General features: G+C 34.9%; 2 protein-coding genes across 4 annotated transcripts in view; one reads left to right on the forward strand and one right to left on the reverse strand.

Annotated features, from left to right (window-relative positions):
- Positions 1–14653, reverse strand: part of LOC119069936 (glycine-rich cell wall structural protein 1.8) — a 53826-nt gene that overhangs the window by 38102 nt on the left and 1071 nt on the right. The gene's annotated exons all lie outside the window — the stretch shown is intronic.
- Positions 3781–14653, forward strand: part of LOC119069922 (TWiK family of potassium channels protein 18) — a 43904-nt gene continuing 33031 nt past the window's right edge. For all 3 annotated transcript variants that reach the window (XR_005086432.1, XR_005086433.1, XM_037174146.1), the window contains exon 1: positions 3781–4619. The gene's annotated coding sequence lies outside the window, so the exon portion shown is untranslated. The remainder of the gene's footprint in view (positions 4620–14653) is intronic.

Raw genomic sequence — 14653 nt, forward strand, 5'->3', positions numbered from 1 at the left:
ACGATTTGACATGGGTTAGTATACTGGTAAATGTCCTGATGAATTGCAGGATTTTTTTTTAAAAGAAGAGAAACGAACACAACACACATGTATAATGCGGTTGTACACTGAACGAAATGAGATTTGAAAAATACTAGCGGCACGTTAAATATTCAGCGCATGGGTTTCATACGTGAGGGATGTAATAAACACATACCAATAGGTCAAAGTCGCTAATACCCGCTAATCTTTTAATAGTATGTTACCCCGCACTATCTTAGCCAATTTTTGTGTTGTCAATTTTTTGTGCTGCCACAAATTATTTGTGCTATCACAAAATTTTTGAAGTTCGTTCAGTTTTTCGTTGCATTACAAATATTTGTGCCATCACGAATATTTAGGCTGACACAATTTTTTTTTAGTTCGGCTCAGTTTTTATAACAGCTTTTCATCCAAGATCTCAACTCAATTCTAACTTTCTTCTCGACCGAAAAGCGTTTTGTTGGTTCCTAGGGAATTCATCCTTTTACGAAATGTAACGTAAAGGAGTTTAGTTCGTCCCTACAGAATTCATCTTTTTACGAAATTAATACCAATTTTTATTGTACATAAAAAGCGTTTTAACACGACGAGCGAAGGGATTGGCCGCAATGTGAGCCGCGCGCCGGAACAGTGTCGGTAACTTAGGAGTTTTTTTTTCTCACGCATCGTCTAATAATTAGTCTGTGTAATTTTTCCGACCCCCCTGAAATAAGAAAGTGACAGCGATGACAGCACTCGAAAAACATGCACAACTTTGTAAGAAAATGTTAGTTGACTTTCATGTTACTTTATGGTTCGAGTGCAGATTTACCTGCTTTAAGTGACTTTCCTATGAGTGCAGAGTGAGTCGTCGGATTATTCACCAAAACAACTTTCAATTGAGTGAACACATTTTTCCGACGCCCCTGAAATAAGAAAGGGACAGCACTCGAAATACATGCACAAGTAGAAAATTTTGTAAGAAAATGTTAGTAGATATTCATGATTCTTTATGGTTCGAGTGCAGATTTAACCATAAAGAAACATGAAAGTCGACTAACATTTTCCTACAAAATTTTCTACTTGTGCATGTATTTCGAGTGCTGTCACTTTCTTATTTCAGAGGGGTCGGAAAAATGTGTTCACTCAATTTTAAGGCGATCACAGGAAAGTCACTTAAAGCAGCTGAATCTGCACTCGAACCATAAAGAATCATGATAACTTCTCATTTCCACGATCAAGAAACGTACCAATTCTTTTGGTTAACAAACAATCATGATAATCTCTGATGTTATCTCCTTTTTTGAAATTATTATCTCAACTTTTTAATTTATTTTATATTTAGTGAGTGAGATACGTACCGGACATATATAATACATGCTGCAACTTCCTTACATCGATTTTAGTCGTTCTATATGTATAATATGTACATCCATAGCACGTGAGATATTTCGCTCAGTGTAGATTCCCAGTTCCCACAAAGATCTACATTACCGAAATAATAAAACAAAACGACATCTAGACTAATCAATCGTAAAAACGGCCTAGAAAATATGTAAAAACTGACGCGAAGATAAAATTTTAAATTTATGTTCAAAAAAGAAAAAAAAGGAGAAAACATAAACGCAAATTTTATGACACGTTCAGTTGTCCGAATAATAAATTAATTTTTAACTCCTGTCCCAAATCGAATTACGAGAGAAACGCTATGTACGTTGACAAACAGAACGAAAAAAAAATCGAAACAAAGAAAGAAAACAGAAAGAAAATCGAAAACAGAATCCGCGCTACGAGCTGAACAGAGGTTGATGTGAACGATGGTTCTCAATTAAATGTAACATAAATTTCCGTCAACTGAAACTCATTTCGTTGTTCGTATATATACATGAGGTTTGCATGAAACTATAAAAAGTAAAAATATCCAGATGACGCCAATAAAAATGGATATAATAAACCGAGCGTACTATTTATTTTGTATGTTAATTTTTAATTTAGAAAAATACGAAATCATGTTTTGTATAATTTTTGCTTTTTTTTTAATTACTCGGCTATACACACTATACGGTTTTGTAGGCTCCTGGAAGCACATAAAAATGCAGAAATAAAGCTATGCTGGCGATGCTTTTTTTTATCGACATAATAGTGACGCAACGGTGGTTTACGTTTTTATAGTGAAAGAGGTTGTAAGTTAACATAAACAAGTTAATTACATCCGAAGAGTGACGCATTTTCAAATCGTTTTGATAGTTCAGTAAAGTGTGAAATAGAACATTGATGTAAAACACATTGTGTTGGTTTTTTTTGTGTATTCTGTGTCAGTTTGCAATGACATGAACTAGCAGAACTGTTGATACATTGTGATGATATAATTTTGAAAGAGCTAAACGTTTAGTTGATACACGATTGTCTGCGTCTTCATACAGTTGGAAATATTAAGGTAAAGTTTTTGGTTTAAGTCGGGTTTACATCAATTATACGTTTTTAGGAATCCTCTTTTGACTAGAAAAAGTTTCAATTCGAACGCAAAAACTTGGTTGGAAGTATATAAGTATATAATGTCTCCGTAGGAAATTTGTGTCTTGATTAAGCCCTGATTTCCACTTACGAAAAAAGTACTCAGTTTTGTCTCCGTTTACTCTTTAAAAATTCATGAAAATTTTTCAAAGAATGAGAGTTTACATCAGATTTACATCAAACATGAAATAGTTATTTGTTCAACGAGGGATGGTAAGTTGTAATTTGCATTTTGACGGTTTTGTTGCCAGAGCGTAGCGAGGGTCACAAGTCAACGGAGAAAATGCCCGAGGTAAACACAACGTTCTTTACAACAAAGGCTTTCGCAAAAGGAGGGAAAATGAATATTTTCTCGTCTGCGTTGTGAAAGATATTTGACATTTTACGTCTAACATTTTCACTCATTTTGCATGCAGACAACAAGGCTATCTGTATTCAATTTTCATACATTTTGACACAGCGCATAATATTGATGATTGTTTCACTAAATTTCACTATAAATTCACTAAATTTGGTGAATTTTGGTTGTGAAATTTGGTGAATTTTAACGAAATATTTCTCAATATTAGGTCCTGGCTCTGACATTTTAAGAATTGATACAATGCATCGAAGGTGAAATTGTCGACACCAGGATTTGAATCCCAGTATTCTTTATGGGAATCTAGTACGTTACCAGTTACTACTTAGCCAATCCGTCCGATCTTTGACCTCAAAAAGATGCCAACCAAAACTCTAAATCTAATCAATAGGTTCAATGGATTTCAATCCACTTCAATCTATTAATTCCAATTCCACAAACAATACTACTTATATACATAATGACATACATGCGTACACTTATTTATAAATGTATTCTATCTGAGAATAAAGTCCAGAGTTGCTGTGTGCGATATAATAGCTAGGATCCTTGCTTCTTTTCAATTAATGTTTATTAACCGAAAAGAACGGAGAGATCGCCAAAAATGATTTTCATACCAATATTGCTCAAGCATATTAATCTCAAATTATGGCAGTTAGAACGTAACATCGACTTAATATTTCTTCGAGAGGTCATTCCCTTGGTATTGATAACGTATACGCTCATCCGTCATATATTTTGGTTTCAAGAGCAATAAAAACTAACAAATTAACTGAACGGAAAGTGTTAAATTGTTACGAACGCAAACGAACACGCACACACTCGCATTCATCATGTTCATTTGCCTGTGACTTCGAAAATCTATTTTTGAAACACGACCAGCGAATAATGATCATTGTGAACATCTCACTTTAACCAGACGATGGAAAATATTGCAGGAAAATTTTTTAATTTGCTCCCTCTCAGTCGTCAATGGGATTTCATTTCGCGATCGCTGGTTTAATGTACGTGCGTGTGTAGAGCAATTTATAAAGAATGGAAAAATGTAAAATTAATTAATTTCAAGTGTTGTGAACGTAAGAAAATATTTGTGCAGAAAAAAAAAATTAAAAGTAGGATTTCATTATGTAATGGAACAAGGGCGCACCACTGAACAGTGTTGCATGGAACAGAAATTAATTTCTTTATTTTTTTTATGAAGTTTGAGATAAAATGTTATTATGAACTTTGTGTGAGACGACAAAAAGTTGGAATGCATCTTAATTATACAGCCAACACACAATGTTAAAATAATAATTTCCAGTGAAGTTTTGTCGTGATAACAACTCTTCATTCTGAAAAGAAAGGAGTAAAGTTCGCCGTAACAATAAGATTTTTTTCGACCGATTCAAAAATGTGAATCCACTCACCATTTTCATTTTATGTGTCAGTGATTCTTACGAGTGACATGAATGTATAAAATGCAATATTGTGGAGGCAGCCGAACGTACATTTTATTGTCAAGTGTATTATCTAGACGACCCGACGACGGACTGTATTTACATTTTATGTTGCTATAGAACTTGTATTTTTGTTACTTGCGTGGGAAATTTAGACTGTTTATCAGTGAATCACAATTTTAAATGCTAAATGGTATAATGTGCATCGTATCAATCATATCAGTAATCAGTGGTTACTAAAACTTGTCAAATTCCTAACAGAATCAAATTAATGAGATCACGTTGATAAGAAAGAAAGAAATCAATCGGTAAGTACCGTCAATTCCTATAATCAACCAAGGTTATGAAAGAACAGGTTAAGACACTTACGAAGGCGGGTGAAACACAAATTTTGACAATTTAGCCTCACGGCTGGGAGGGGTCACACTTATCATTTCTCTGACACACTCATTACAGATTGTATGAAAAGAAAACTTGAAGGAAAAAATTTCTTTTTATCAAGTTGACATTTCACACAATCTGCAATGAGTGTGATTAACAAAATCTGTCTAAATTGTCAAGATTTGTGTTTCACCGCCTTCGTGATCGACTCAGAAGTGTCTTTCAGAACCTTGTAATCAACAGTGGACTATCTTTGACTTCGATACGGAGTTTGATTCATGGTGTAATGTGAAAGATGATAAAAGCAAGGTTTTATATAAGAAGGCTTCGCCAAGGGGGTAATCACTAGTAAATCAGTAAATCAAGTAAATCACGGTAAATCACAAAAAATTTTGAAAATTTTTTGAAAATTTTTTAATTGTCACTGGATTACATTTCGAAGTATCGTGGCCGTAAACATATAGGATAAATTTCATGAACTAATACAAATTGAAGTAAATAGATTCAAATTTAATAGAAACTTCATTTTTGATTTACTTGATTTACTGTGATTTACTGTGATTTACCGTGATTTACCGTGATTTACTGAGCTAGTAAATCAGTGATTACCCCTCGGGCTTCGCCGATCACTGGGGTTATAAAAAAAAAATCCGCTGAACTTTGCTGTGTCTTTACATTACGGTAACACGAAAAATATGGCGGTCGGCGTACCCTCCTCATATGCAACTTTGGATAAAACAAGACCTAATGTTAAGAATTGTCTCACGAAACTTCTCCAAATTTCTCTAAAAAATTCACTAAATTTGGTGAATTGTTTATTGAAATTTGGTGAAATTTAGTCAATTGATTCTCGTAAACCCTGCGATAAAAATCAATTAAAAAACGATGCAACGTGTCGGGTGACATATTTTATGAGAATAGCAATTTGAGAAACTACGAAATGAACCAAGAGTAACAGAACTTAAATAAATCAAGCCATTCCAATTAGTATTCAACCGAGAGAACACCCACTCAATATAATACTATTTCGTTCGACGAAACTTGTGCATTCACTAGAAAAGACATCATTAGACGTTCCAGTACACCATCACCATCAGCAATATTGCAGTAAAGCTACTTGCACATAATATCTTAGCGGTACACAATTCATTAAAATGCCACACAAAGTTAATGCAATCTCCGACAGATTCATGTTTCATTTTCCAACACAAATCAATATTTGCGAAAATGTTTGCCAATTAATCAATTAAAGGCACATTTCCTATTTGCTTCTGCATTTTCTCTAAGCCACAATGGCTTGCTTTATGCATCCGATGATGTCTGAATAATAATTAAGCAGCAAAAATACAGAGATTCCAATATGTGCATTCGTACACATCACACAAAGACTGAAAATTTATCTTCGTTCATATAGAGAACGTACACAGTTTGTGTGTTTTGGAAACTAAGAGAACATTAAATATAATTGGGCGTTGTTGCTGGGTGGTATAGCAACTATTTTGTGTTTGTGGTGAAAATAAATTCAGGGAGAATAAACACAGTGCTTCGTCAAAATAGTCTTCCAGAACGTATTTTACATTAGAGGTGATCGAGAGACCAGAAATATCGGGTTGTCCAATGCCAACCTGTGAAATATTCCGAATAGAACTGATATAACACTTAAAAAGCGAAGAATTGTCTGAAAATGGAGCATTTTCTTCAAAAACTCAAAAATTTCGCCTTTAATCAACGCACTTCAAGCAAAAGTGCTATTTATGACAGCTGCCAAAGAGAGTACTTTTTGTATGAAATTTTATCCCCACTCTTTTTACAGTGTAAAATTTAGTATGGAGCACTGTCAAGTTTCAGTACCCTATTTAGAGTACCACTTTTGCTTGAAGTGCGTTGCTTTAATGATTTTTTCAGTCCAAGATTTGTAGACACAATATATTATCACTTATAGCGAGTTGCATAACTTTAGGGTAATTTTTGATCACAATCAGACGTTTACGTCGTCCGTTGAACTCGAAATTATGAAAAGAATTTGGTCCATTTGGTGACCTTTTTGCTTCGTGCAACTTCCTGGCTTGGCACGCAATTTATCTGAGGTTTTGTTTATATGGGATGATAGCGAGTGTGTTCAGTTACAACACCCCAGAGTCGGTTTCGCGGATAAGTTCTGTTGCAGGCCAGCAGTACTGTACGAAAATTGACCATACTTTCATTGTTTACTCCCGAACGTGCAGTGGTACCGACCCGAGCCTATACTCTAATGATAGGTCTTTTAGAGGAGCACACTCGCACAACATTTCAACTTTTAAGAATTCGTCTATCTCGAATTAATCCTATTAAAGTGTTTTCCCTACCCTTCGACATGCTATCAATTTTCACGTGTTCACTCCAAAAATGGGAAACTAACAGAAAAAACAAAAGATACCTATTTCTTAGAATCGAAAGACGAATCCAACGCGCTATAGCTCGCCCGGATGGCCGGATTGTTTTCAAATTGGTTCACATTTTGGCGGTATCACTCTTAATTTCTTATGTAATTGTACGAGCGAGTTCCATACGCTAAAACACAATTTTAGATTTATCAGAGTTTGAAAAATCATCTACGTTCCCAATCGATTAAGCGATTGCCAATATATTGATATTTTGGCGCTAAATTTGAATTCGCTAAGGGATTTTCAAATTTTGCGTCAAAAAATTAAATTTGAATTCGCTAAGAGATTTTCAAATTTCAAAAAATCAAAACCTGAAAACACTTTATTGATTGGGAACGTCTTAAATATGTAAACTTAAAAAAACTTCTGTAGATTATTACTCTTGGCCGTAGGCTGAGTATGACAATACACACCGTGTGCCTAAAAAATCATTTATCAGGCCAACGAAAGCTTTTCTTTTCGTCACTGAGTTGAGAAAAGTAAAGTTTTCGTGGAAATTTTGTGCATGCTGAACATTTAATGAGCTTTAAATGTTGGTATATTATACTGCTTGTACCTATTTCAACTTCAATCTCACCTTTCACTTCTCTAAACTATACTTAAAAATGGTATTCAGTTTCCTAATTAGATTTGATCAAAGGATCGTTTACTGCTATATTTCAACAGACATTAACATTATTCAAATAGGGACCATCTTGTAACGAGGAGGGATGGTCACAACATCGGAGAAATCGATGAAAAAACACACTGGCAAAATCTCAATTTTTTTTTTAATTCCAGAAAAAATTGTATTAGAAGTTAAATAACTACAATTACATGAATGGACATATACCCCTCGCCAGCTTCCCCGTCTGTCGTCCATACTTTCGCTAATACCCGTTACATAGCCACAAATGTATATTCAAATATTTCTAGAACATTAAGCAAAATATGCTGGAAGACAAGCAAAACCCATGTGTCGAACACAACGGAAACGAACGTCTGAAGTGAAAATTTGCATTAAATTTAAATAAAGTTAGAAAACTAAAATGTCAACTAATTTGTGTGTGCTCTCCATTCCATTTTCGAATTCTGTTTTATCATGCGAAACATGTTAGAATATTGTGTTTAACGTCTATGCTTTATCCATTATGTGCTGCATACTTATTCATTTTAGCTTGCGTTTCCTCATTTACTCACTTATATATTATGGTATAATATCGCATTGCCCTTAACCATACAAAATGCTTTTGGGTGATTTCGTTTATAATTCTATGATGGGGTGGTATATGGACGGTATGGACAGACGATAGATAGGAGAGCATATGCTGAGCGTATTATATGGTGTCTTTAGATACACTGACTACACATGGCAGAGTGGGGAATCGAGTTGAGCGAAAATTATTTCTTAATTATTTTGTCGTGTAAATTGAAATTGGTATAGGAAACATTTTTGATAGTGTTAACTTTTCGGTTGTTTAAAATTTGGTGAGAGTTTTGCGGGCATTTTGTTATATAATTATAAATGTAATTAGGCCGGAGGGTTTTACAAACAGTTTACATTACTACGTTGAATTGAGTTCATATACATACCACATACGTTGTCTTACATGTCTGAAACCCGATTGTCTACGACTATACCACATTGCCTCTGACGTCTTAAGTCAAATTACTAAAATCGTATCGAAAAGAATCGGTTTTAAGTTTTGTAATATCAAGGCACTGGCCAGTATTTACAACCCTCGCGCCCGTTCGACAACTACCTGCTGCCACCTTCTTTAAATAGATGTTCTTTGTTGGGTCTGGAAAAGAGCTATTGTTGCTCTGAATGGTAAACTAATTTTAAACCCGGCAAATCCCTCATATAAATGATTTAATACAATTTACACGCACACAGACCCACACTTGATCTGTTAAATCGTCTTAGATTTTACATGCATTGGTGTTATCATTCAATTATGGATTACTACCTATACCGACCTATACCATCTCCAATGAACTCCAGCCATGCGATCGTCCATATTCATTAGACCGACCATAATTTCATCAAAGCAAGAATGCTTCAATTTTCCTTAGATTCGAACTGTTTCAGATTTCAGCAGTGCATACTTGAAATATAATGTTTGTCTACGTCTAATGCTCTCAATAACCCAAATGTTTTCAATAATTGAATTGGAAATCGGTACCGGTTTAATAATGTGGAGAAAATTAGCAAGAATTGTGTAGATAGGTCAATTAGCCGAAGTGATAGTACATATCGTCAACAACATGCCTAAAGGGCATATCTGGCATATCTCCGATATCTCAGGAACCGATTTTGAAAAACTTTTTTTTTCCTGAGAGGTATTAACAAGTTATGAATTCTGAGCTTTAAAAAAATTTCAGAGAAATCAGCATTTCTCGTCGTATTGTCTAAAGGCTTTTTAGTTTTTCCACAATAACATGCGAACCGTATGGCCGATTGATTTCATGTCGAGCTCAAAATTCATTACTTTTGACTACCTTTCAGGGAAAAATTTAAAAAAAAATCAAAATTCGCTCAAATGTCTCACAAACTTTGTTTAAAAAAGCTGTTTTTTCAGTTTTTCGACAATATCTTCTGAACCATATGGTCGGTTGACTTTACGTCGGGCTTTAAATTCATAACTTTTCAGTGCCTTTCAACGAAAAAAAAAGTTTATCAAAATCGGTTGAGTAGTTTCTGAGATATCGGAGATACGCCCGCGCCCTTTAGTTATGTTGCCGACGACATAATAATCCAAATCGTCAAAATAGCTGATCAACTAGTTGAGTTATTGAGTCGGCGACTTTGAAATAAATGAAGTATTTTTACACATCAGCTTAACTCATGCAAATAATAGTAGATTATTCACCTCTGTCCACATGTTTATTTAGACACTTGGGGAGTTATTGCATGAGCCGAAGGCGAATGGTATAACCCCAAGTGTCTAAATAAACATTTGGACAGAGGTGAATACGCTATTTTATCTACCGACGGCGAAATAATAGCACTTTTTCACTGCTATTATTTCACCTAGGTAGATAAAAGTGTTTACTTTACTAGTTAGGTAATTTGGCCTTTCCCTCACTAGTGAAGACCCTTTCCCTCGCTCGTAAAGTAAAACGCCATACTTTACACGTGAAATAATTTGATATCTCGTATCACGATGAGTAAAAGTATCTCGGGCTGAAGCCCTCGGATACTTTTACTCATCTGGATACGAGATATCAAATTACTTCAGTTGTATAGTAATGTACTATTATTGCCTATCCACCCGGAATATTGTTGTTACAGGTACATTTCCCACCCGCGGAAAGCGATCGTTACATGTGGGAACTTTTTCATTACATCACAAGTGAAGGAATATTCATATGAAAATTCATTGCATATCAGCAGATTTTCATTACATACCAGCAGAATTTCACTACTTATCAGCAAAAATGTATCACATGAAATGTTCTTTAGCACTGAAATCGAAACAATACTCGCGATGTTATTTTAGTTTTAATATCACAAGCTTTGTCACTTGAATGAGTGCACACCAACCTAAGCAAATTAATTAAAAACTTTCGAAAAAAAATAATAAAAACACAAAAATAAGTGACGGCGAGAGTGACGGCCATTTTGTCTATAGCCATAATTTCAATTTTTTCAACTTCGACGAACACCTATGGGCAAACAATTTTAATTTTTGCATTTTTCACTTATTTTCAAAAACAATCAACACTTTTGTCTTTATTATCATGTATTCACTTCACTTCACAGCAAAATTTATTGAACAACCACCAAAATCGACAAATATTACGCAAAATATGAATCTAGCACTTCACAAAAACAAAACAGTAGTGTTGCCAGTGATGCTTTCGGTATTAATGTTATGAAGAAGTGTGAGCCGATTTCATGAGCAGACAAGATACGTTTATAAACGTTTCAATGCAACAACAGATTTTTTTGTTGGTTTTGTGCTATTGGTATTTTTTATGTTTATTAATAATCTGTCAGTGAATGAAATAGCGCGACATAAATGTTATGAAATTATACATTAATTTAGAATAAGCTTATGGTATTCAAGAATCTGCGTGTCTTCTTGAACACTTTTGGTTTTGAACTGTCAGGTGGAAAAATGTACTCGTAACAACAATATTCCGGGTGAATAGGCAATAAAACAGCATACATTGGATGCTGCTTGGTAGTTCATTACACTCGGAATCAATTTTGTGAACTCGCGAACTCACTCGTGTGGTTTTAAGCAACTAGCTTTGGAAACGGTTATTTTGACTCGTGTAGTTGCATACCTCGCCTTCGGCTCGGATATGCAAACTACCTCCGCAGCATCCAATGTAATCTACTATTATTAGCTGATCAACAGATGACATAAAATTCGTCATTTATTTCAAAGTCATCGACTGTGTGATGACTGCGCAAGACAACATGTTCCAATTTTTTTTCGTTTGCCCAAAAAAGAAGCCATCATTGTTTCATGGTAAAAAATTGATTTAAAGAAAGTCTCGGCCAAAAATATGTCACTTAAGGCTATATGGGGCTTTACTAGATTTTGCCACATTTTCTCAATTTTCTTCAAAAAGTAGGAGAACTGTCGGAAATTTTGTGAAACCTCCAAACTCGGATCGAATTAACGTAAAAGCAATAGTACATTGAATGACAAGGGGCGAAAGTAAAAAAATTCAACCGTGTGCGAGAGTTGGAGCCCGCGCCGAAGGCAAGGGCTCTAATCGCACAGGTTGAATTTTTTTACTTTTGCCCCGAGTCGTTCATACTATTTTTTTTGATACCAACATTGAAAATTGATACGTATCGCAAACATCGCAACAAAATGTTGAAATAAAAAGGCATTTAGCCAGAAAATGCGGGGGTCCAGGGGGCTGGTATATGAAAAATTTAATAATTTAGCCATCGCAACAATAACACACACAAAAATTAAGATATAACTAACAAATCATTCAGTAACAAAAAGTATCAACTTTGTATGCTAATTTCAATAAGAACACTGGCGCACAGTGTTTTACAATTTTGATCAAAGTATTCTGCATAATATGAGCGGATTTTGTTGACAACTCGACTCAGTTCTCTCATTTTCTGTGACGTCAGTCACTTTCGCTGTTCGTTCAGTTGCGTTCGCTCTTCGTTAAGTACTTTCTCCCCGTGGGATGCATTTTTTTACTTTCGCCCCTCATATGCGGGGCGAAAGTATCATTTTTCAATGTTGGTATCAAAAAATAGTACATTACGTTACAAGGGAGAAGTCAGAAAAATACTTTCCGAGTAACGTATATAGTTTTACATGCTTGCTAAGCGGGGCGAAAGTAAGAAATGTCAAATTCAAGGGGCGAAAGCGATAGCTTCCCCCCCGTGGGTTTACATTTCTTTTTCGCCCCGCTTAGCAAGCATGTAAAATAAAATGATCGAGTCTTGTTTTTGACAATTAAAATTCAATTGTCAAAAAACAGACTCGATCATTTTATTTTGCCTTCATTTTACATTATTATTTGTCGGTTTTTCACAAAGTATTATTTATTAAAAAATATGTAATTTCGCTGATATATACGCTAAATCAGCCATGTATGTGAATTAAAAATTTTTTAAATAATTTATTCAGAATGATTGCGACATTCAAATATGTGCATTATATTTTGAATTGCATTTTGAAGCAAAAAAATGATGTGCATATTTTATACCAACCCTTGAAACTAATATGATTTCGATGCAAATGTACAATAATGGAAAAGTTCATTAAGAGCAACGAATGAAATTATAGCCATCATTTGTGCGTTATTTTGTTGCAATTTTTGTAGATATATTATTACTTAATCTCTTTTACCAGAATTTGCATAAATGCCTCACTTCCCCCAAAGCCGCTCAAATTACCACAAATTTTTTTATTTGAAGCGATGTTCGTAAAAATTTAATATATAAAAATGCGCACAAATATAGGCTAAATTGTCAGCGTCCCTGCGTAACCATTCATTGCTCTTAAAAGTACTTAAGGCCAGATTAAAGCGCCGTGCATCACATGTAAACATTATGAACAACTGTCGCTTTAACCTGCTTAAGAGGCATCGGTGCTATTAGCTAAAATTATAGCCTACATTTACGTGTCTTGTATTTCATTTCTGACGATATCTTTCCATCAGAATCCTTTTGACACAATGTACGACCGCAACACAGATAAAAATTTGGGATTAAAATTGGGGATTACGACCGAATCGTTTTTGGGATTAACTGTAATTTATATGGTAGCTTTGTATGGCCAAAATTTTATATGCGAATAACGACCACCAATTAGCTTAAATAAAAATTAGTTTTGGTTGCACTCGTTCGATCTGAGAAAAGTGGTCAGTTTAACGAAATTTTCATAAACTGCTCAGTTTTCTCAGAGCTGGTCAAATTGCTGCAACCGAAACTATTTTCTGTTTAAAGATGATACATTCGTGGTCGTTATTGCCTCTGTACAGATAGAAATGGCAGCGCCGGGTTTTTTTAAGTTACGCTTTGGCGACGTTTTGAAGGTCTGTCTCTCAGCAGATTGGCCATGGAAGGAGAAATCGTAAATTACTGGTATATACTTCAAGAAGAAGATTTCGTTCAAGATTTATACGGCGGTATGAAAAGCATAATGTGCGAAGTGATCCTGCAAAATGGTTCACTTGATGTGGACCACAAACCGAATTAAAGAGAAATTAATGCATTCTTTGTGTGTTCAACGTTTAATTGAAAATAAACGATTTGTTTACATCAACATCAAAGAACTATTGTAAATAAGACCTCTCTATATTTTTTTTAAAATTCATCACTAAATACAGAGAGGCTGCGAAAAGTGAATTGGTTAAAATGTATCATAATGTCATTGAGTGAAAATTTTGTATGTTTTCCAATTGACGAAGTTGCATAAATAGTAGTAGGCATTAGAGAAAGTGAAAATTTATTTTCAACCTAAAGCTGATTGGATTCTCTGTCGTATTTCAAACTCTCAAACTTCCATTATGGAAAGATTAAGTCGACAAAAACATTGCCATTTGGAGTTACGAGCAGGGATAGTTGCGCAACATTTGGGTGGTTTATCTAATGGGGCGATTGCTCGTTCATTAGACGTATCTGTAATACTCTAATAAAAATTAAGAAAGCCGCGTAACGTAACATATTTTAGACTAGAACTGTTTCAAAATGGATCAATCGCTATGCTGCAGAACATCACATGAATCGGCGAGCACAGCCAGGGCAAGTGCGCAAATTGAATGCTATCAACAGGAACATCGTTACTCAGAGAATCATTAATAACCCATTCACTAATGCTGCAGTAGTCGGTCGTGAATTTGGTGTTCATCGTGATACTATACGAAAAGTGTGGAATGATGTCGACCTCAATCACCAAATTGCAGCGAGAAAACCTGCATTGACCCCGCAACATCAACAAGACAGACTACTTTATGCTCACGCGAATCAACACAGGAACTGGAGTAATGTCATATTTTCCGACGAAAAAACCTTTCAATCCGATCGCCATCAAAAAACACATCTCTATCGCCCCCGTAATACCCGA

Source organism: Bradysia coprophila, chromosome II, assembly GCF_014529535.1.
Source record: "Bradysia coprophila strain Holo2 chromosome II, BU_Bcop_v1, whole genome shotgun sequence".
In the NCBI taxonomy this organism is placed as follows: Eukaryota; Metazoa; Arthropoda; class Insecta; order Diptera; family Sciaridae; genus Bradysia; species Bradysia coprophila.